Genomic DNA, 4,242 nt, shown 5'->3' with positions numbered 1-4,242 from the left:
TGGGATGAGGATTAGCACCTCTAAATCTGAGGCCATGGTTCTCAGCAGGAAACCGATGGAGTGCCAACTCTAGGTAGGGAATGAGTCCTTACCCCAAGTGAAGGAGTTCAAGTACCTTGTTCACAAATGAGGGGAGGCTGGAGCAGGAGATTGGCCGGAGAATTGGTGCAGTGGGGGCGGTATTGCACTCACTTTACCACACCGTTGTGATGAAAAGAGAGCTGAGCCGTAAGGCAAAGCTCTCGATCTACCGGTCAATTTTCGTTCCTACCCTCACCTATGGTCATGAAGGCGGTGTCATGACCGAAAGAGCGAGATTGCGGGTACAAGCGGCCGAAATGGGTTTCCTCAGTCGGGTGGATGGTGTCCCCTGCTGGAGCTGCTGCCCCCGTGCATGAAGATGAATGGATGGTAGGATATTGTGAATGCTCTGATTAATAAATGTAATTGACAGTTTGTTTAGTTTAGTTAACACCACCCTCTCTGTGTTCCAGGACCTCCTGATTTACTAACAACTAATGTTTCCTCCCTTCTTCATTATAATCCTACAACAACAATTCACTTTAACCTTGGAACTAGCTGGTTATAAACCTGGGCTTATTAAGTCGTAAATATACGACTTCAATCATGGATATGTTTTGTTTTTTCTTCTAATATTATCCCCTCCCCCATCTCTGTAATTTTCTGAGCATGTGTTTTAAAGAGGTGGTATTATGTTCATTTTCAGGTTCAAACAGGTTTACATGGTTTAATTTTCAAAAAACACCATATTTTTGGTCATATTGCACATTGCTGAAGCTCCTCTTTTCATGTGTTGAAGGCTTCGTTTTAGCTATGGGGTGATACATCTTGTCTCTAAATGATCTTTGTTGGGAGTTGCACATGCGCAGTTCCTAGTTAAGGACTACTAGCCAATCAGAAGCAGAGAAGGGCAGGTCAGCGAAAGGCCGGTAATAGCCAATCAGAAGCAGGGAAAGGTGGGTCAGCGAAAAGACGGTAAACAGCTTCGACTCAGCTGTAGGCTGCATGTTGGCAATTTGGACTGGAGGAAGAGTTTCAGAGCGGTGAGTTATTAATCTGTAACAAAAGTATGTTTCATCCATAAAGTTTTAACTGAGCTCTGTCTCTACATCACAGTAACAACTTCATGTCCATTGACTGCATGGAGTGTAGCTAGTGTTTGGAAGGGAGAGGAGGTGTGTGCTGGAGCTCAGTGTTTTTCCAACGGTGTTATTTGAGGGCATGTTGGACTTGTCGCTCTGCAAGCATTATGGCACATATTTTCATTGTGATGTCACAAGAAAGGGAAGTAATGGCTGGACTACAAACGAGCTGTTTTCAGGCAGTTAAGAGCAGTGTTTTCTGTGGGAGAAAATGGAATGCCCTTTGGGGTGGACTTTGGGTTTTTATATATATAACTCAATAACGTAGAGGGGAAAAGCCAAAAACCATAATACCACCTCTGTATTCATGTGCGTTGCTTTCTAATTCAAAGTTTGTTCATTTACTGAAAACAGAAGATTTGAAAAACAGTGTAGATAAATGTGGTTAGGTTTTTGCCTTGCCCTACTTTGTGTGCCCTCAAATATTTCCATAGTAACCAGGGAATCATCCAACCAAGGTCAGAATTCTTGTGGTGAGATTGTTTTACTATCTATTGGATCAGGACAGGTGCTGAGGGGTCAGCATTGTCCCTGGGGTAAAATATGCCGCTGATCCAGGATGCCTGAAGAGTTTGTGTCTCTCTACTACATACACTGACTCCAAAGCAGATGCGCATCATTTGTTTTTGTCAAGTGCCTCTGTTGAAGAAGGTCAAGGAGGGTGAGCGGACTATGCCTCGCACAAAGTCTGTATCCACACTATTAAATCCTGCACTGTAGTGACTAATCACTACCACAGTACACAGTGTGTCATGTCTGTGCTGCCTCATTTTGCCACTCCCCAGACATACAAATAGCCCTTAAATTTGTCAGACTCTGGTACCGTGACAGTGAATGTTGGGGACTTCATCCTATCTTGGGATTTTGTGAGTTTCTGGATATTCCCCAGGGAGAGGGTAATTTATCAAATGTCTTTAATGAGATTCTTAATTGAAGAACACTTGTATCACTTACTGATAGGATGTAGAAAAAATGCATCTGCTCCAATGTCATTTGATACAAGGATAAGGGAGAGGAGTCACACCAGCTGAAAACAAGTTGCAGTGGGACACAAATATTGCAGAAATAAATCACCTCTGTCTTTGGTATAAGGTACAGGTCAAGTCAAGTTTTAAGTCAATTTTTATTTAAAGTGCAAAATCACCAAAAGACAATACACTTTACAAAATGCACTGAAATTAAATAAAATAAACCATAAAATACAGAATGCATTGTAATAAAACACAAGATAAAATACAACCAGAATAAAATCAAAAAAATAAAATGATAAAACGATTTTATAATTTAAAGTTTGCTCAATCCTGTCCTAACTAAAAGCTTTATTAAACAGAAAGGTCTTAAGTCTAGCCTTAAAAGCGGTGATGTTGTCTGATTCCCAAACCCAAATTGGAACCTGGTTCCATAGTAGAGGCACTTGATAACTAAATGCTCTAACCTTAGTTACATTAGGCACCACAAGCAGCCCTGCATTTTGAGAGCGCAGTGCTCTATTGGGGCCATAAGTTATCAGGAGTTCTTTGAGCTACGCTTTGTAGGTAAGTAGAACACTTTTAAAATCTATTCTATATTTCACAGGGAGCCAGTGTAGGGAGGCTAGACCTGGAGAAATATGCTCTCTGATCTTGACTCTTGACAGAACACACACTGCTGCATTAAATATGGAATAACATGACAAGCTGTAATTAAAGTTTAATTAATTAGGGCAATAAATTGTCAAGGATTATCAACAACAACTTAATTGACTGTTCTCTGGTACCTTTTACCACAATTGACACAAACAAAAGCTAATTTTTTACAATTAAGATAAAGTAAGTAACAACCAGCAGTGCATACCACTCTACAGCACTGCTGTATATGAAACTTACTTATTGCACCTGTAACAGCTTCTTATCAGCACATGCACCAGGCTTTACCATCTTCAGATATCTATATAGGATGGACTACAAGATTTACTCAATATATTTATTTGTGCTTTATAGGTGTTAGAAAAACTGCCACATTGGGAAACTTTTTACACTTTCCCCAGAATAAAACACATTGAGCTTCAAAGAACTTGCCAAGAATGAACCTCTTCAAATAGAGTCAAAAATGTAATACTGGAATACATAGCAGGAAGCAACAACCCTATCTCCTGTGAATTATGTTTCTAAGCAACTATTTTGCATTGGCAAAATTGGGCTGGAAAACGTTCATTTAAATGTTTCTGTAGCTTGTGTTTTCTGCTTCTTGTATTTCAGTTTCACCCTGGATGCAGATGATCATGCTGCAAAAACATACAACAGAGGCTGACCGGGACTTCATCGGCAGCAATGCAAAATCAAAATCAGTTTACAGAAGAAATAATATGGTTGGTGCTGGATGCGGAGTGTTGTTTACCTGCATGAAAGGATATCATTTACAGAGCCATCACCAGCAAGAGGCTGATATGACTGATGCAGACATATGAGAAAGGGAGAGACTGCTTGTGCAAGCAAAACATCGACAGGACGAAAAGTAAAGGCGATCTGTGAAGAGCACCCTCACTTTTGATGTAGGTATTGTGCAGTTGGCTGCCATCAAACACATGCATCAATCACACACGGCACAGATGTGGACTGTGATGAATAGACCCCTGGCAAGATGTGGCGATGAAAATAAGCTTGACAAAGAACTTGAATGATTGTGACAGCCAAATGGAAAAAAAATAAATAAAAGTTTTTGTTTCCAGCTGCAGTTTGAATGTCCTGCTTCCACAGAGAAATGTTATCTCACATGCTTTCATGAGTTCATATGTGCCAGATCTACAGGCACATCAGCATCACTTTCTTTGTCTTAATATTTATCACAATTTGCATAATATCATTTGGATTTTAGATTATTTCACACAGCATAACCAATTTCAATGGCTCAGTCATGTCTCGCGCTTATGTAGTTATAATGGTCATCCAACTGTGTAATTGGACATTTTAAACTGTTAAGCAAGTAAGTAACGAGCCACACAGTAGAGTAGACCAGCGCATTAAAGTTGCATGACAGTTGAATACCAAAGGAATATGGCCGTCACTGTCCACCACTTAACTGCTCTGTACATTTAAAATCC

General features: G+C 40.2%; 1 long non-coding RNA gene across 1 annotated transcript; it reads left to right on the top strand.

Annotated features, from left to right (window-relative positions):
* The first annotated feature begins 1,003 nt into the window (after positions 1 to 1,003).
* Positions 1,004 to 3,870, top strand: LOC123956499. The gene is made up of 2 exons (XR_006821556.1): positions 1,004 to 1,064; positions 3,401 to 3,870. It is a non-coding gene; the product is annotated as an uncharacterized LOC123956499 (long non-coding RNA).
* The last annotated feature ends 372 nt before the right edge of the window (positions 3,871 to 4,242 follow it).

The sequence above is a fragment of the Micropterus dolomieu genome, linkage group LG18, assembly GCF_021292245.1.
Source record: "Micropterus dolomieu isolate WLL.071019.BEF.003 ecotype Adirondacks linkage group LG18, ASM2129224v1, whole genome shotgun sequence".
NCBI classification, from domain to species: Eukaryota; Metazoa; Chordata; class Actinopteri; order Centrarchiformes; family Centrarchidae; genus Micropterus; species Micropterus dolomieu.
The sequence above is the reverse complement of the archived record's forward strand: the minus strand, read 5'-3'. Positions and strand labels throughout refer to the sequence as shown.